We start from the raw sequence: 21,255 nt of genomic DNA, 5'->3' as shown, positions 1-21,255 counted from the left end.
AATCATACTTGCCGACTATAGAATACTCCTTTCCTTGCTATTCCAGGAGAGGAACGGCGCCTCGGCACTTCAGAGGGTGGGGCTGAGCTTCCACGTCATTAGGCCACATCTCATCATGACGATTCACATATTTTTAGCCCCATGTCCTCCATATTGACCCATGTATTCCAGAGTTGTCTCCCTATACTGCCTTATTTTATTGGAAGCAGAGGGGATGTGGGAGGAACAGTGGCGTAACTACAAAATGTGCACCCTCTGCCGAAAAACTCGCTGACACCCCCCCCCCCCCTTCCCCTTAGTGCCTGATCATTGTCAGGGATTCTGCTTTATGTCACAAGCCATAGGTCTGTGGTCCTGGAGGCGGACAAAATTCATGCCTGCCACCTTACTATTGATAATCTTGCTCCCAAAATGGCTACCACCTCCTCGAGCATCCTTAATAACTGTCTCAACTTAGGCGGTCGCCATATTGGGATGCATATCTTTACCATGGTCTCACTACTCTGGACATTGCCTCCTCTCTGTTGCACTGACAGCCCTGGACAGTTGTCTCAACAGTACCCCAGTGCCCACAAGCCACTCAGCAACTCCAAGGCACCACATGGTCTACAGGAACTGTTGCTACACCACTGGGGAGGAGTACACACCATTTCTGGGGTGCAGGGGACTACCCACAAAAATGGAGAGTAGGTATGGCAAGTATGGAATCATTGGAGACCATAAAAGCTGAGGGATACTCTGCTGGCCCTGCAAAAAAAGCTTCAGAGGGTAAACTTAACGTTTCACGGTAGACTTGAACACCTTTCTGGGGGGGGGGGCACTCGATTTTCAGAATTTTCGACATGGAAAAGTTCGACACCTGCAAAAAAAGGTAACAAGAGGTGGACATGACTTTTACAGGTTTTTTTTTTTTTTGACACCTGAAACATGTACCCTTGCTTCTGGGAAGGTGCCGACTACTGCTGCACTCACCACACTTTACCATTCCCAATCAGCGTCAACATGGATGGTAAAAAACCTGAAAAAGTCCAAAAATGTAAAAAACAATGAAAAATCTTTTCACGTGTCGACAATTACCATATTCAATCTGTAATTTACTGTTGTCCTTAGCTATTCACAATTTATCTAGGTGAATGCCAATTATGTATCATTTCACAACATAGAATACAAATGACGATTGATAATGAGTCCATTACAAGTTATGATGCTTTGGGGTTTATGCCTTACAGTTTATGCTGCTTTCTTTTTTTTTATGCCCCTTAATGGTCCACCCAAATTTCATTAAAGTATACAGTCTCTTGGGTGCCCATCAGTACTGCACCCAGCAGTTATGAAGGAAACCAACTCCGGTACATGTTCAGCAGCTGATTCCCAAGATCTAACACATGTAGTTCCATGTGCTGAGACAGATACATATCTCAGAGAGGAGCGATGTGCACAGCAGCGGTGTAACTAGAAAATGGGCACCCCCACTAGAAAATTTCAGTGGCGTCCCCCAGGAAAGATAACAACCCCCCCCCCCCAGGAAAGTTAAGACACCCCAACCCCACCTCACTCCTCCGCGTGCCTCCACCACCAGGTCTGTGGCTGGGACCTGCAGATCTACTTGTATGCGGTCCCGGCGCTTGAAAAATGCCACTCACAAAATGTCCACCCCAGTACAGCAGACAGTTTTTAAGTATGCTAGAGGAGGCTGCCACCTTCTCTAGCATCCTCAATAACTGTCTGCTGTAAGGGGGTGGCCATTTTGGGAGGCACCACTGGGACCACAAACAGGTAGATCTGTGGGTCCTGGCAGCGGTGCAGCAATAACCCCCACAGATCCCCGGCGCCCACACTGCGGGGTCTGCAGTGGCTATTGTTGCACTGGTGCACAGTTAAATGTCACAACTAAATACAAGATCATTAGTATCAGCCCTCTTATCTAAATAAACATTAGCTAAATAATCATAATACTGGGGGGTGTATCATGAATTGGAGAGAGATAAAGTGGGGCAGTTGCTCCAAGCATCCAATCAGCGTCTAATAGAATAGTGACTTATCAGGCGCTTGGATATTCCATAAATTCCAGGGTCCCTCTCATGTGCATCCCGTATGCAATAAAAGAGAAATGGCATAAAATAGTGAAGTACGTTTAAAACATCACAATTTTAATCACAATGGCCATATAAAATACAGTTTAAAATACACAAATATAAAAAGCACTACAGATAAAGTGCATCAAAAGAAATCCTCAGCAGCGAATCCTTAAATAAGGAGGAGATAAGAAAATTACCAGATGGTCTGGAACTAGCTATTACGCAGTTCCAAACAAGCAGGGATTCCCAATCTTAATCGTGAATACGGCTGGGCAGTCCACTGGTGATTTCTCTGGTTCCTCCTCCCTTAGGTAGCTGTAGAATGCAGTTCACCAACGCGTTTCTTCCTCACAAGGAGGACTTTTTCAAGGTGTCCCACTGTCTGCATTCAAACTCCCTTTATACCTGTACTTTCCCGCGCCAAGGCTGGACTCCTAATTAAACAATCAAACTACAAGTCCCATAGTCCTCAACCTCGGCGGGGACTTCCTGTCACGCCGTGTTCCGGCGTGCAGGGTATCCACGGCTACCCCAGTCTGTGACGCAGCACAGCTCTGGGTGCCGATACGTCACTTCCGGCATCGGCGTTTCCCCACAGATCGTCATGGTAACAGGACGCTAGTTGCCGTAACGTCACTTCCGGCTAGCGTCTCTGATCGTAGGCAGCGGCAGTGTCAGTGTGTCATTCTGCCGCACCATTTCTCAGCCTCGATCTCCATTTGTTTATATGGTTGCTGGGTAACGCCTCCCGGACATCCACTTCCATATAGATTCAATCTGGGTAAGAGAACATCAGGGTTTGAATACCCTAATCCCCGCTGGTCTCAACTCCGACTTTGAAATAAAATGGTTTCTGTAATTAAACCCTGATGTTCTCTTACCCAGATTGAATCTATATGGAAGTGGATGTCCGGGAGGCGTTACCCAGCAACCATATAAACAAATGGAGATCGAGGCTGAGAAATGGTGCGGCAGAATGACACACTGACACTGCCGCTGCCTACGATCAGAGACGCTAGCCGGAAGTGACGTTACGGCAACTAGCGTCCTGTTACCATGACGATCTGTGGGGAAACGCCGATGCCGGAAGTGACGTATCGGCACCCAGAGCTGTGCTGCGTCACAGACTGGGGTAGCCGTGGATACCCTGCACGCCGGAACACGGCGTGACAGGAAGTCCCCGCCGAGGTTGAGGACTATGGGACTTGTAGTTTGATTGTTTAATTAGGAGTCCAGCCTTGGCGCGGGAAAGTACAGGTATAAAGGGAGTTTGAATGCAGACAGTGGGACACCTTGAAAAAGTCCTCCTTGTGAGGAAGAAACGCGTTGGTGAACTGCATTCTACAGCTACCTAAGGGAGGAGGAACCAGAGAAATCACCAGTGGACTGCCCAGCCGTATTCACGATTAAGATTGGGAATCCCTGCTTGTTTGGAACTGCGTAATAGCTAGTTCCAGACCATCTGGTAATTTTCTTATCTCCTCCTTATTTAAGGATTCGCTGCTGAGGATTTCTTTTGATGCACTTTATCTGTAGTGCTTTTTATATTTGTGTATTTTAAACTGTATTTTATATGGCCATTGTGATTAAAATTGTGATGTTTTAAACGTACTTCACTATTTTATGCCATTTCTCTTTTATTGCATACGGGATGCACATGAGAGGGACCCTGGAATTTATGGAATATCCAAGCGCCTGATAAGTCACTATTCTATTTTTCGTTTGTGGTGTATGGTGAAGGTTTGAGGAACCTTAAGAATTAGTTGACTCGCGGCTGCTGGGTGCGCAAAGCTACTCACTCACTTATCTGTTGTTGGTATTATCCAATCAGCGTCTAACTGTCAGTTATCTGGCACAGTGTTTGAAATGACAGATTCTGATTGGTTGGGCCACTTCTCCGTTTTATCTCTCTCTAAGGCCTAAGTGGTTCATCCTTATTTATACCTCAACAGGGCATGAAAGTAAGGGAGGGAACCTCTGTGTGTTTCAATCTTTTTTTAAACTCTTAACTGCCAGCTCACAGCGACTGTTGTTTTTTTGCCACAATGTTTCACAAAACTTCAATTAGTTGACTTCATTTGCCGGCAATTCCTCCCTGATATCTCTCACACCAACGTTGGCACTTAAAGGGTTAATACACTGTTTGAAGGGGGTCTAGAAGGACACATCTATGTCCCATACTGGGTCTCATCCTATACTTGTAATCAGACTCTATGTACACCTCACCCACCCTTATCTCTTATATATTTGGCTACATCTGTCACTCAAAGTGTGTCTGACTCTCTAACGCTGGGTGGAGCCTCTGACTCACATGACTGACTCACATGACAGAGAACCAGCCCAGTGAGCCCACAGTGCCTCCCCATGTTACCCAGCAAAGACACAGCTACTCACCAGACACACCAGGTGAGTGCCCCCAGCCGCCCCCCCCTCCCGCGATTCGCTGCACACCCCCCCTCCCGCGATTCACAGCAGCCCCCAGCGACCCCCCCTTCCGTGATTCGTGGTACACCCCCGTGACCCCCCCGCGATTCGCAGCACCCCCCCGCGTCCCCCCTTCTGCGATTCGCGGCACCCCCCGCGACCCCCCCGCGATTCACAGCAAACACCCCCCCCGCCCCCCCTCCCGCGATTTGTGGCACCCCCCAGCGACCCCCCCTCCCGCGATTCGCGGGGTCCCTCCCACGGTTCGCGCGCTCCCCCGCCCCGCGAACCCCCCGTACCGCAATTCGCGGTCCCCCCCCCACGATTTGCGGCAACCCCAGCCCCCACGACCCCCCCTCCGGCGATTCGGGGCATCCCACCCCCCGCAACACCCCTCCTCCCGCGATTCGCGGCAGCCCGCCCCCGCATCCCCCCCTTCCGCGATTCGCTGCAACCCCCCACGCTCATCCCCCCCTGCACCCCCCACGACCCTCCTATGATTCCCGGCACCCCTCTGACCCCCCCTCCCGTGATTCGCGGCAAACCCCCCGGCCCCGCGACCCCCCTCCCGCGATTCGCTGCAACTCCCGCGCCCCCCATCCTGCAATTCGCAGCACCCACCCCCGCAATCCCCCCGCCCGCAATTCATGGCACACCCCCCTCCCCGCGAACCCCCCTCCCGCGGACATCCCCCACCACCACCCCCAGCCACCGCGATCCACAGCAACCCCAGGATCAAATGGAACATGCAAAACACTGACACGGCTAAGGTTGACGATGAAAAAGGTTGACATGAGTTTTTGAAGATTTATTTTTCATTTTAAGAATGTTTTCATATTCATTCTCATGTGTCGACATGGTCACCAATGAAGTGCCACACTTATGTCAACATTTAATGTGTTGACCTTTCTGTGTTGATTTTTCTTGTGGCGATTTGCGGCACCCCAGCGACCCCCTCCCGCAATTCGCGGTACCCCCCCGTGCGACCCCCCTCCCGCGATTCGCGTCACCCACCCCCCACGACCCCCCCTCCCGCAATTCGCGGCACCCCCTGCGACACCCCCCCCCCCCGCGACCCCCCCCTACCGCGATTTTCCCCCCCTTGACCCCCCTCCTGTCATTGCAGCAAACCCCCCGCCCCCGCGACCCACCCTCCCACGATTCACTGCAACCCCCCGCGCCCCCCCCTCCCACGATTCGCGGCACCCACACACCCCCGCGACCCCCCCTCCTGCAATTCACGACATCCACCCACGACCCCTCCTCCCATGATTCGCGGACACCCCTCACCTCCTCTCTCTCCCCCCCCCCCCCCCCCCGCGATTCACGGCAACTCCAGGATTAAATGGCAGATGCAAAACACTGACACGGCTATTGTCGACAATGAAAAAGGATGACATGAGTTTTTGAAGATTTATTTTTCTTTTTTTTAATGTTTTCATATTCATTCTCATGTGTCGACATGGACACCAATGAAGTGCCACACTTATGTCAACATTTACATGTGTTGACCTTTCTGTGTTGATTTTTTCTTGTGGCAATTTTTTTTCCAGTGACAACTATGTGTATGTCAACCTAGACATCATCAACCAATTCTTTGTATAATATATAACACCTGTTCTGTTTAAAGGCCCCCATACACTAATCGGGTAATATCGGCCCAAAATCGCAGGTGTGTGATGTCTGATCCGATGCGCGGTCCCGTGCGCATCGGACCGGATCAGGGAGGTCGGACAGTCTGCACATAAGATCACGTCCGACCTCCCTGTATGCATATGCCTGCCCACCTGACAGGCATATGCATGCAGACACCGGGGGAGCAGTGGGGCGGGCAGCGGGTCCCTGAGTGCTAAGCTGGCGGCGCCGGGGAGTGCTGACCTGGCCGGGCGGTGATGATCATAGATATCAGCACAACAGCGCTGCGGGACGGGACGCACAGTGGCGGGTATTAGATTTTAAACTTCCTGTCAAATGACTAACCGTTCTCTGATTGGCTGAGCTCTCAGCCAGCCAATCAGAGAACGGCCAGTCATTTGACAGGTATTTTAAAATCTAATACCCGCCACTGCGCGTCCCGTCCCGCAGCGCTGCTGATATCTATGATCATCACCGCCCGGCCAGGTCAGCACTCCCCGGCACCGCTAGCTTAGCACTCAGGGACCCGCTGCCTGCACCACTGCTTCCCCTGATAAGAGCACCGCCGCCCCCTGACCCTCACCGCCCGCCCCCTGCGCCCGACATGTGATAAATCGCAAGCGATTTATCACATGTCAAATTTGGCTCATCAAGTGCCAAATTGTGTGTGAGCCTCCCGGGGAGCTCCCCGGCGGCTCACAGGAGAATTGGGTCCGACTTGTCCTAAGGACAAGTCGGCCTAATGTATGGGGGCCTTTACTGTAGGTGTTGTCAGATCTTTTACTGCTACTATTACTGTTTATGTAAATGCATTCTGTATGACAGCAACATCCTACCATCCTTCTATAAGAATATATAACCAACTAGGTGATTCATCGCACCCCGTGCCCCCCCCCTCCCGCAAATCGTGGACCCCCCCGCGCACCCCCCCTCCCGCAATTCACACACCCCTCCCACGATTCACGTCACCCCCCGCGCACCCCCCCTCCCGCAATTCGCTAAACCCCCTTGCGCAATTCACGCCCCCTCCCACGCTTTGCGGACCCCCGTCCTCTCCCGCGATTCGCGGACACCTGCGCCCCCTCCCTCCCTTGATTCACGGCACCCCCCGTGCCCCTCCCACAATTCACGGCACCCCTAAGCCCCTCTTTAGTCCCACGTATACTCACACACCCCTATCACTACCCAGCTTCCTGCTCTCCTGAGCCGTAACTTCCACCACTGGGGAGTCGCTGACGCTGTGTTGCACACATGTCCCTATCATGCCTCATAGCCCAGCCTCCTGCTCTCATGCACCCTAACTCCCACCCAGTAGGAGGAGACACTGACTAAGGGCCACCATCATGTACTCCTGTACTGCCACGCTGGACCCTCACCCACTGGCAGAAGCTGCACAGTGTCCCCCACCCTCCTCTTTTGTCCCCCTTATGCCCACACACCCCTATCACTACCCAGCCTCCTGTTTTCCTGTGTCGTGAACTCCACCAGTGGGGAGCCGCTGACTCAAAAACACCCTACTATACTATTGCACATACACACACACCTAAACAACACGCACCCCCCCACACACACACAGACACGAACAAATGTCACTGTACCATCCACACTATCAATGTACATCTTACTCTGTAACCGCTTTTTAATTAAGCAAAACAATACACACCCCCTTTCACATCATATGCTCTCTATTTAACACATTTCACCTATAACTCAAGTTGCAATACAGGCCATCTTTCAAACAATTCTAACCATATTTCTCATATACAAATGTTCACAAATTAAGGGGGCGCAGCCCCTTACGACTGTGTGAAGAGCGCTCGTAGGGCGCGACGAATCACCTAGTATATTATGAAAAAGGTAGTGCTCCTCACAGCGGACATAAATCTGATTATCTTTTATCTACAAGAGCTCCGTAGTACCAGGGTTATACGGATAAGCAGCGAACGCTACATATGGATACAGGTAATGAACACATTGCTAGACACATACAGTGTACATACAGCCAGCAAAATGCATAATTACAAACCAAGAGGAGAAAAGGCCCCGCTCACAACAGCTTACAATTAAAAGGGAACTGGAGGGATGTAAAGCAAGTGAACAGTGGGGTTCATATTCTACTGTTAATTGCTTTTTATTGATGCAATTATCATACCATAAAGCAAACAATATAGTAAAACAAGAAAATATATGAAAATACAATAGGATGGGCGATGACAATGAAGTTCGCAGTCCGAGCAGAGCGCAGTAGCAGGAAATATTCATATACAATAAATAAAATATAGACAAGAAAGAATGAAAGCGCTAAGAGCATAGAAATGTCAACTGTTAAAGGAAAGGAAAATAATAAGTAAAAAATAACGGATAGATAAAGGAAAAGAGTCTCCTCTCTCGTCCCCCTCCCCCCTCCCCAATGGTGGTGTTAAACTCTCTATCTCCAACTAGAAATAAAATAGTAGAATCACCCGTGTTATATTACAGGGGGCATAGTGCACATTTTATGTACAGTATTTTGATGCTTAAATTTGGGCGATAGGCGGTGTAGGTAACTTTCCCACATGACGTAAAACTTTATTCTCTTTGGTAAAATCAGTACTAAAACCCATCACAAATGTAGCTGTCCTGGCTCACTCCCCTACGCTGTCAGTACTAACCTATCACAAATGTAGCTATCCGTCTGGCTCACTCCCCTACGCTGTCAGTACTAACCTATCACATATGTAGCTATCTGTCTGGCTCACTCCCCTAAGCTGTCAGTAATAACCTATCAAAATGTAGCTATCTGTCTGGCTCACTCCCCTAAGCAGTCAGTACTAACCTATCAAAATGTAACTATCCTTCTGGCTCACTCCCCTACGCTGTCAGTACTAAACTATCACATATGTAGCTATTCTTCTGGCTCACTCCCCTATGCTGTCAGTACTAACCCATCACAAATGTAGCTGTCCTGGCTCACTCCCCTACACTGTCAGTATTAACCCATCACAAATGTAGCTGTCCTGGCTCACTCCCCTATGCTGTCAGTACTAACCTATCACAAATGTAGCTGTCCTGGCTCACTCCCCTACGCTGTCAGTACTAAACTATCAAAATGTAACTATCCTTCTGGCTCACTCCCCTACGCTGTCAGTACTAACCTATGACATATGTAGCTATCCTTCTGGCTCACTCCCTACGCTGTCAGTACTAACCTATCACATATGTAGCTATCCTTCTGGCTCACTCCCCTACGCTGTCAGTACTAACCTATCACATATGTAGCTATCTGTCTGGCTCACTCCCCTAAGCTGTCAGTACTAACCTATCAAAATGTAGCTATCTGTCTGGCTCACTCCCCTACGCTGTCAGTACTAACCTATAACAATTGTAGCTATCCTTCTGGCTCACTCCCCTATGCTGTCAGTACTAACCTATCACAAATGTAGCTGTCCTGGCTCACTCCCCTACACTGTCAGTACTAACCCATCACAAATGTAGCTGTCCTGGCTCACTCCCCTACGCTGTCAGTACTAACCTATCACATATGTAGCTATCCTTCTGGCTTACTCCCCTATGCTGTCAGTACTAACCTATCACATATGTAGCTATCCTTCTGGCTCACTCCCCTACGCTGTCAGTACTAACCTATCACATATGTAGCTATCTGTCTGGCTCACTCCCCTAAGCTGTCAGTAATAACCTATCAAAATGTAGCTATCTGTCTGGCTCACTCCCCTAAGCAGTCAGTACTAAACTATCACATATGTAGCTATCCTTCTGGCTCACTCCCCTATGCTGTCAGTACTAACCTATCACAAATGTAGCTGTCCTGGCTCACTCCCCTACACTGTCAGTACTAACCCATCACAAATGTAGCTGTCCTGGCTCACTCCCCTATGCTGTCAGTACTAACCTATCACATATGTAGCAATCCTTCTGGCTCACTCCCCTACGCTGTCAGTACTAACCTATCACATATGTAGCTATCTGTCTGGCTCACTCCCCTAAGCTGTCAGTAATAACCTATCAAAATGTAGCTATCTGTCTGGCTCACTCCCCTACGCTGTCAGTACTAACCTATCACATATGTAGCTATCCTTCTGGCCCACTCCCCTACACTGTCAGTACTAACCTATCACATATGTAGCTATCCTTCTGGCTCACTCCCCTATGCTGTCAGTACTAACCTATCACAAATGTAGCTGTCCTGGCTCACTCCCCTACACTGTCAGTACTAACCCATCACAAATGTAGCTGTCCTGGCTCACTCCCCTACGCTGTCAGTACTAACCTATCACATATGTAGCTATCCTTCTGGCTTACTCCCCTATGCTGTCAGTACTAACCTATCACAAATGTAGCTGTCCTGGCTCACTCCCCTACGCTGTCAGTACTAACCTATCACACATGTAGCTATCCTTCTGGCTCACTCCCTACGCTGTCAGTACTAACCTATCACATATGTAGCTATCCTTCTGGCTCACTCCCCTGCGCTGTCAGTACTAACCTATCACATATGTAGCTATCCTTCTGCTCACTCCCCTACGCTGTCAGTACTAACCTATCACAAATGTAGCTATCCGTCTGGCTCACTCCCCTACGCTGTCAGTACTAACCTATCACATATGTAGCTATCCTTCTGGCTCACTCCCCTACGCTGTCAGTACTAACCGATCACAAATGTAACTATCCTTCTGGCTCACTCCCCTGCGCTGTCAGTACTAACCTATCACATATGTAGCTATCCTTCTGCTCACTCCCCTACGCTGTCAGTACTAACCTATCACAAATGTAGCTATCCGTCTGGCTCACTCCCCTACGCTGTCAGTACTAACCTATCACATATGTAGCTATCTGTCTGGCTCACTCCCCTAAGCTGTCAGTAATAACCTATCAAAATGTAGCTATCTGTCTGGCTCACTCCCCTAAGCAGTCAGTACTAACCTATCAAAATGTAACTATCCTTCTGGCTCACTCCCCTACGCTGTCAGTACTAAACTATCACATATGTAGCTATCCTTCTGGCTCACTCCCCTATGCTGTCAGTACTAACCCATCACAAATGTAGCTGTCCTGGCTCACTCCCCTACACTGTCAGTACTAACCCATCACAAATGTAGCTGTCCTGGCTCACTCCCCTATGCTGTCAGTACTAACCTATCACAAATGTAGCTGTCCTGGCTCACTCCCCTACAGTGTTCCCTCTAAGCTGTGCGCGTGTGCGCGCGCACACAACTCGCCGAGCCCGCGCACAGACATTACAACTGAGCGCACAAAGGTTAAAATCTTGTTTTAGTGTGCCACGAGTTTAATAAGGTTGAAAATCACTGCTATAGTCTATATGTGTGGTGTGTGAAGTCTGTAAACATTTAAATTGCTTTATTAACTCAACAGAACTCGAAACTTAGGCCTGTATACGTTATGTGACGCACAAAAATGTACATTTCCTTCCAAAGTTGCACAGCCAATATCTTTTTCTGCACAAAGCCTTCGTAAAATTAGAGGGAACATTGCTCCCCTATGCTGTCAGTACTAAACTATCAAAATGTAACTATCCTTCTGGCTCACTCCCCTACGCTGTCAGTACTAACCTATCACATATGTAGCTATCCTTCTGGCTTACTCCCCTATGCTGTCAGTACTAACCTATCACAAATGTAGCTGTCCTGGCTCACTCCCCTACACTGTCAATACTAACCCATCACAAATGTAGCTGTCCTGGCTCACTCCCCTATGCTGTCAGTACTAAACTATCAAAATGTAACTATCCTTCTGGCTCACTCCCCTACACTGTTAGTACTAACCTATCACATATGTAGCTATCCTTCTGGCTCACTCCCCTATACTGTCAGTACTAAACTATCAAAATGTAACTATCCTTCTGGCTCACTCCCCTACGCTGTCAGTACTAACCTATGACATATGTAGCTATCCTTCTGGTTCACTCCCTACGCTGTCAGTACTAACCTATCACATATGTAGCTATCCTTCTGGCTCACTCCCCTACGCTGTCAGTACTAACCTATCACATATGTAGCTATCTGTCTGGCTCACTCCCCTAAGCTGTCAGTAATAACCTATCAAAATGTAGCTATCTGTCTGGCTCACTCCCCTAAGCAGTCAGTACTAAACTATCACATATGTAGCTATCCTTCTGGCTCACTCCCCTATGCTGTCAGTACTAACCTATCACAAATGTAGCTGTCCTGGCTCACTCCCATACACTGTCAGTACTAACCCATCACAAATGTAGCTGTCCTGGCTCACTCCCCTACGCTGTCAGTAATAACCTATCAAAATGTAGCTATCTGTCTGGCTCACTCCCCTAAGCAGTCAGTACTAAACTATCACATATGTAGCTATCCTTCTGGCTCACTCCCCTATGCTGTCAGTACTAACCTATCACAAATGTAGCTGTCCTGGCTCACTCCCATACACTGTCAGTACTAACCCATCACAAATGTAGCTGTCCTGGCTCACTCCCCTACACTGTCAGTACTAACCCATCACAAATGTAGCTGTCCTGGCTCACTCCCCTACGCTGTCAGTACTAACCTATCACATATGTAGCTATCCTTCTGGCTTACTCCCCTATGCTGTCAGTACTAACCTATCACAAATGTAGCTGTCCTGGCTCACTCCCCTACACTGTCAATACTAACCCATCACAAATGTAGCTGTCCTGGCTCACTCCCCTATGCTATCAGTACTAAACTATCAAAATGTAACCATCCTTCTGGCTCACTCCCCTACGCTGTCAATACTAACCTATCACACATGTAGCTATCCTTCTGGCTCACTCCCTACGCTGTCAGTACTAACCTATCACATATGTAGCTATCCTTCTGGCTCACTCCCCTACGCTGTCAGTACTAACCTATCACATATGTAGCTATCCTTCTGCTCACTCCCCTACGCTGTCAATACTAACCTATCACATATGTAGCTATCCTTCTGGCTCACTCCCCTATGCTGTCAGTACTAACCTATCACAGATGTAGCTATCCTTCTGGCTCATTCCCCTATGCTGTCAGTACTAACCTATCACAGATGTAGCTATCCTTCTGGCTCATTCCCCTACGCTGTCAGTACTAACCTATAACAATTGTAGCTATCCGTCTGGTTCACTCCCCTACTCTGTCAGTACTAACCTATCACATATGTAGCTATCCTTCTGGCTCACTCCCCTACACTGTCAGTACTAACCTATCACATATGTAGCTATCCTTCTGGCTCACTCCCCTACGCTGTCAGTACTAACCTATCACATATGTAGCTATCCTTCTGCTCACTCCCCTACGCTGTCAGTACTAACCTATCACATATGTAGCTATCCTTCTGGCTCACTCCCCTATGCTGTCAGTACTAACCTATCACAGATGTAGCTATCCTTCTGGCTCATTCCCCTACGCTGTCAGTACTAACCTATAACAATTGTAGCTATCCGTCTGGTTCACTCCCCTACTCTGTCAGAGTACTAACCTATCACATATGTAGCTATCCTTCTGGCTCACTCCCCTACACTGTCAGTACTAACCTATCACATATGTAGCTATCCTTCTGCTCACTCCCCTACACTGTCAGTACTAACCCATCACATATGTAGCTATCCGTCTGGCTCACTCCCCTACACTGTCAGTACTAACCCATCACATATGTAGTTATCCATCTGGCTCACTCCCCTACACTGTCAGTACTAACCCATCACAAATGTAGCTGTCCTGGCTCACTCCCCTACGCTGTCAGTACTAACCTATCAAAATGTAGCTATCATTCTGGCTCACTCCCCTATGCTGTCAGTACTAACCTATCACATATGTAGCTATCCGTCTGGTTCACTCCCCTACACTGTCAGTACTAACCTATCACATATGTAGCTCTCCTGGCTCACTCCCCTACGCTGTCAGTACTAACCTATCACATATGTAGCTATCCTTCTGCTCACTCCCCTACACTGTCAATACTAACCTATCACATATGTAGCTATCCGTCAGGCTCACTCCCCTACACTGTCAGTACTAACCTATCACATATGTAGCTATCCATCTGGCTCACTCCCCTACGCTGTCAGTACTAACCTATAACAATTGCAGCTATCCTTCTGGCTCACTCCGCTACGCTGTCAGTACTAACCTATCACATATGTAGCTATCCTTCTGGCTCACTCCCCTACACTGTCAGTACTAACCTATCACATATGTAGCTGTCCTGGCTCACTCCCCTACGCTGTCAGTACTAACCTATCACAAATGTAGCTATCCTTCTGGCTCACTCCCCTACACTGTCAGTACTAACCTATCACATATGTAGCTGTCCTGGCTCACTCCCCTACGCTGTCAGTACTAACCTATCACATATGTAGCTATCCTTCTGGCTCACTCCCCTACACTGTCAGTACTAACCTATCACATATGTAGCTCTCCTGGCTCACTCCCCTACACTGTCAGTACTAACCAATCACATATGTAGCTGTTCCGGCTCACTCCCCTATGCTGTCAGTACTAACCAATCACAAATGTAGCTATCCTTCTGGCTCACTCCCCTACGCTGTCAGTACTAACCTATCACATATTTAGCTCTCCTGGCTCACTCCCCTACACTGTCAATACTAACCAATCACATATGTAGCTGTTCTGGCTCACTCCCCTACGCTGTCAGTACTAACCAATCACAAATGTAACCATCCTTCTGGCTCACTCCCCTACACTGTCAGTACTAACCAATCACATATGTAGCTGTCCTAGCTCACTCCCCTACGCTGTCAGTACTAACCTATAACAATTGTAGCTGTCCTTCTGGCTCACTCCACTACGCTGTCAGTACTAACCTATCACAAGTGTAGCTATCCTTCTGGCTCACTCCCCTATGCTGTCAGTACTAACCTATCACAAATGTAGCTATCCTTCTGGCTCACTCCCCTACACTGTCAGTACTAAGCTATCACATATGTAGCTGTCCTAGCTCACTCCCCTACGCTGTCAGTACTAACCTATAACAATTGTAGCTGTCCTTCTGGCTCACTCCCCTACGCTGTCAGTACTAACCTATCACAAATGTAGCTATCCGTCTGGCTCACTCCCCAATGCTGTCAGTACTAACCTATCACATATGTAGCTATCCTTCTGGCTCACTCCCCTACACTGTCAGTACTAACCTATAACAATTGTAGCTGTCCTTCTGGCTCACTACCCTACGCTGTCAGTACTAACCTATCACAAATGTAGCTATCCTTCTGGCTCACTCCCCTACACTGTCAGTACTAACTTATAACAATTGTAGCTGTCCTTCTGGCTCACTCCCCTACGCTGTCAGTACTAACCTATCACAAATGTAGCTATACATCTGGCTCACTCCCCTATGCTGTCAGTACTAACCTATAACAATTGTAGCTATCCTTCTGGCTCACTCCCCTACGCTGTCTGTACTAACCTTTCACAAATGTAGCTATCTTTCTGGCTCACTCCCCTACGCTGTCAGTACTAACCTATTACAATTGTAGCTATCCTTCTGGCTCACTCCCCTACGCTGTCAGTACTCAGGGCCGGCCTTAGGCATAGGCCAACTAGGCAATTGCCTAGGGCATTTGGAATGCCTAGGGGCATCAGCAGCTTCTGCTGATTAAAATGATATGCAGCATGCCTATATTCTGTGTGTGAGTGAGGCTGTATCTGCATAAAACATAGCATTCCGTATGCAGGTACAGCCACAGTCGCACACAGAATATAGGCATGCTGCATATCATTTTAATCAGCAGAAGCTCCTTGTGTGTGCTGGTCAAAACAATGCAAATAAGACGAATTTTCAGCAAAAAAGGCACTGAATGGGTGTGCTGGTTCTATTTAAAATATTGCGGGTAGGGACACCAAAATGATGACTGCTATGATGAGGGTTGATGGTGCTGGGAAAGGGGAGACGGAACTAGTGGCAGTGCTAGGGGGCAACAGTCAAAATCTTGCCTAGGGCGTAATTTAGGCTAGGGCCGGCTCTGTCAGTACTAACCTATAACAATTGTAGCTATCCTTCTGGCCCACTACCCTCCGCTGTCAGTACTAACCTATCACAAATGTAGCTATCCTTCTGGCTCACTCCCCTACGCTGTCAGTACTAACCTATCACAAATGTAGCTATCCGTCTGGCTCACTCCCCTACACTGTCAGTACTAACCTATCACATATGTAGCTATCCTTCTGCTCACTCCCCTACACTGTCAGTACTAACCTATAACAATTGTAGCTATCCTTCTGGCCCACTCCGCTACGCTGTCAGTACTAACCTATCACAAATGTAGCTATCCTTCTGGCTCACTCCCCTACACTGTTAGTACTAACCTATCACATATGTAGCTATCCTTCTGGCTCACTCCCCTACACTGTCAGTACTAACCTATCACATATGTAGCTATCCTTCTGGCTCACTCCCCTATGCTGTCAGTACTAACCTATCACATATGTAGCTATCTTTCTGGCTCACTTCCCTACACTGTCAGTACTAACCTATCACAAATGTAGCTCTCCTGGCTCACTCCCCTACGCTGTCAGTACTAACCTATCACAATTGTAGCTATCATTCTGGCTCACTCCCCTATGCTGTCAGTACTAACCTATCACAAATGTAGCTGTCCTGGCTCACTCCCCTACACTGTCAATACTAACCCATCACAAATGTAGCTATCCTTCTGGCTCACTCCCCTACGCTGTCAGTACTAACCTATCACATATGTAGCTATCCTTCTGGCTCACTCCCCTATGCTGTCAGTACTAACCTATCACAAATGTAGCTATCCTTCTGGCTCACTCCCCTACGCTGTCAATACTAACCTATCACATATGTAGCTATCCTTCTGGCTCACTCCCCTATGCTGTCAGTACTAACCTATCACATATGTAGCTATCCGTCTGGTTCACTCCCCTACACTGTCAGTACTAACCTATCACATATGTAGCTATCCTTCTGCTCACTCCCCTACGCTGTCAGTACTAACCTATAACAATTGTAGCTATCATTCTGGCTCACTCCCCTACGCTGTCAGTACTAACCTATCGCATATGTAGCTATCCTTCTGCTCACTCCCCTACACTGTCAGTACTAACCTATCACATATGTAGCTGTCCTTCTGGCTCACTCCCCTACGCTGTCAGTACTAACCTATCACATGTGTAACTATCCTTCTGGCTCACTCCCCTACGCTGTCAGTACTAACCTATAACAAATGCAGCTATCCTTCTGGCTCACTCCCCTACGCTGTCAGTACTAACCTATCACATATGTAGCTATCCTTCTGGCTCACTCCCCTACGCTGTCAGTACTAACCTATCACATATGTAGCTATCCTTCTGGCTCACTCCCCTATGCTGTCAGTACTAACCTATCACATATGTAGCTGTCCTGGCTGACTCCCCTACGCTGTCAGTACTAACCTATCACATATGTAGCTATCCTTCTGCTCACTCCCTTACACTGTCAGTACTAACCTATCACATATGTAGCTGTCCTTCTGGCTCACTCCCCTACACTGTCAGTACTAACCTATCACATATGTAGCTGTCCTGGTTCACTCCCCTACACTGTCAGTACTAACCTATAACATATGTAGCTATCATTCTGGCTCACTCCCCTACACTGTCAGTACTAACCTATCACATAGGTAGCAATCCTTCTGGCTTACTCCCCTATACTGTCAGTACTAACCTATCACATATGTAGCTATCCTTCTGGCTCACTCCCCTACGCTGTCAGTACTAACCTATCACATATGTAGCTATCCTTCTGGCTCACTCCCCTATGCTGTCAGTACTAACCTATCACATATGTAGCTATCTTTCTGGCTCACTTCCCTACACTGTCAGTACTAACCTATCACATATGTAGCTAGCTGTCCTGGTTCACTCCCCTACACTGTCAGTACTAACCTATAACATATGTAGCTATCCTTCTGGTTCACTCCCCTACACTGTCAATACTAACCTATCACATATGTAGCTATCTTTCTGGCTCACTCCCCTACACTGTCAGTACTAACCTATCACATATGTAGCTGTCCTGGCTGACTCCCCTACGCTGTCAGTACTAACCTATCACATATGTAGCTATCCTTCTGGCTCACTCCCCTACGCTGTCAGTACTAACCTATAACAAATGCAGCTATCCTTCTGGCTCACTCCCCTATACTGTCAGTACTAACCTATCACATATGTAGCTATCCTTCTGGCTCACTCCCCTACGCTGTCAGTACTAACCTATCACATATGTAGCTATCCTTCTGGCTCACTCCCCTATGCTGTCAGTACTAACCTATCACATATGTAGCTATCTTTCTGGCTCACTTCCCTACACTGTCAGTACTAACCTATCACATATGTATCTGTCCTGGCTCACTCCCCTACACTGTCAGTACTAACCTATCACATATGTAGCTGTCCTTCTGGCTCACTCCCCTATACTGTCAGTACTAACCTATCACATATGTAGCTATCCTTCTGGCTCACTCCCCTACGCTGTCAGTACTAACCTATCACATATGTAGCTATCCTTCTGGCTCACTCCCCTATGCTGTCAGTACTAACCTATCACATATGTAGCTATCTTTCTGGCTCACTTCCCTACACTGTCAGTACTAACCTATCACATATGTAGCTGTCCTGGTTCACTCCCCTACACTGTCAGTACTAACCTATAACATATGTAGCTATTCTTCTGATTCACTCCCCTACACTGTCAGTACTAACCTATCACATATGTAGCTATCCTTCTGGCTCACTCCCCTATGCTGTCAGTACTAACCTATCACATATGTAGCTGTCCTGGCTGACTCCCCTACGCTGTCAGTACTAACCTATAACATATGTAGCTATCATTCTGGCTCACTCCCCTACACTGTCAGTACTAACCTATCACATAGGTAGCAATCCTTCTGGCTCACTCCCCTACGCTGTCAGTACTAACCTATCACAATAGTAGCTATCCTTTTGTGCGAGTCTATACTGCACAAATCTGCGCTGCCGGTCTAAAGTCGCATTTGCATTGTGCATCTGAGAAAATAAAAAGTGTGGTTTCCCAATGATACATTTGCATAAATTTGCATAGCATTTCACCATCTCTATATCAAATGTTTTTAAAGCCAATATTAGTGCATAATAGTTTATACCATAGGTCAAGTTTCACGTTTAAAAAAAATATCCCAATATAGATGTTACGCCCCCATGCACTGAGCAAATTATTCTGATCGGCCTCAGAAGTAAACTTCATGGGAAATTCAGCTGTGCTCGGCGTATGTTTATTTCCACCATTACCTCGCATCATCTGCCGGGACATTCCTTAACAATTCCCAGGGAAATATTCAGAATGCTAATATCAGCCAGTTACCACTGGAGGACACTGCATCCAAAGTTACACTCTGCTACGTAGCACGTGCACTGCGCTCTGCAGTGTGTCCTTACTGTCACAGGGAAATGTGGACAAATCATCTGCTCAGAATGGAATAAAGGCCTATACAGTACTGCAGGCAGCCAGCAAAGGGACCTACCTCCATACCCCTAACAGGATACGGTCATTTGGTCGACACCATTAGGTCGACATGCATTTAGGTCAACATGTGTCTAAGTGGACATGCAGGAAGGGCAACATTAGTCTAGGTTTACATGGGTTAGGTCGACAGGGTCATTAGGTCGACAGGGTCATTAGGTCGACATGGGTTAGGTCAACAGTCAAAAGGTCGACATGGATTTTTCACTGTTTTTTTTAGCCCATTCAAGCAGTATTTCATGCCTTACCGTCCACTAGGGCGTGGTGGGAGAATAAAATAGTGTGCCAAGCGCATCGAGGCACCGGGCCCGAAGCTTGGCGAGCAGACACGGTGCACTTTAACCTATGTCCATGTCGACTGTGTCAACATTAAAAAAACAGTGAGAAACCCCATGTCGACCTTTTGACTCGACCTAACCCATGTCGACCTAATGACCCTGTAGGCCTTATGACCCTGTCGACCTAACCCATGTCGGCCTTCTTGCATGTCGACCTAAACACATGTTGACCTAAATGCTGTCGACCTAATGACTGTCTAACAACTTGCTGGTGACCAACTGATCCACACCCCTCCTAACGGAGCATGCACTAATAGCGACTGCATATACAACTTGTGCCCAAATGCGTTATTAAATACCGAAATCAACTGGTGGTGTAGTAATACAGGCCTGCATATGGGAAGCGGGGTACAGTGGCGTCAAAAGGGGGGGGGGGTACTTTTACCTGGGAGAGAGACAGCTGCAGGGGCAGCCTGTCCTCTGTCTCCCTGTGTGTGCCCGCCACCCACACCAAATACAGGTTTGTTTGCCATGCCTCCTCCTGAAGGCCACGCCTCATCCGCTGGCCACACCCCTTTTACTTTACCAGTGCCCTGAAGACTTGTCAGCTGCCCTGGACGGGTACAGACTGAGCGATATCATAGAATGACTTCCGTTAAACTTCCCAGTGTCCGACTCCCAGACAAACGATTTTTTTGGATAAACACTGAACCACACTTAACGATATCATTCATTGGTGTCATCCCGTCATTGCAAGGGTTGATGGTATAGTCAAATTGAGCTGCATGTAAATGACAAGACCTCGTTAACGACACAAGGAATCGTGCATCGTTAACGATATTGAACATACGCACTACACAATATCTCTTAGAAGGGCCAAAATGAGCCAAATTGTTTCAAATATCGCTTAGTGTTTTTGGGGCTTGAGAAACTGAGAATTGTATTGTCAGATGTTGCCCTGTTTTATAGGAGACTACACATGAATTTGGCCCTCCGCGATATTACATTTCCCATCGGGTGATCGGTGGGCCTGGAGGGGGTGGATGACGGTAATAGTGATCTTCGCTGCTCCGGTTTAAGCTCAAGAGAACTTTAGATCTGATTCATTCTGTTTTGCTTCTGATGACTGGATATTGGTGGGGTGCGCGCATTATCAGACATGGGGGTGCTGCAGGATTCTGCAGTTGCATAGATGGATTTGAGATTTTACCAGTCATTTCACCGAAAGCCTAACATAACATAAGTAGGAGAAGATGAGAGGTGACCATGGGCTACAAAGGTGGATTTAGAACTCGTGGGGCCCTAGGCAAGATACCGGTTTGGGGCCCATCTCCCTCCTACAG

Source organism: Crinia signifera, chromosome 7 (genome assembly GCF_055691185.1).
Source record: "Crinia signifera chromosome 7, ASM5569118v1, whole genome shotgun sequence".
Taxonomy (NCBI): Eukaryota; Metazoa; Chordata; class Amphibia; order Anura; family Myobatrachidae; genus Crinia; species Crinia signifera.
Note: the sequence above shows the minus strand (reverse complement) of the source record.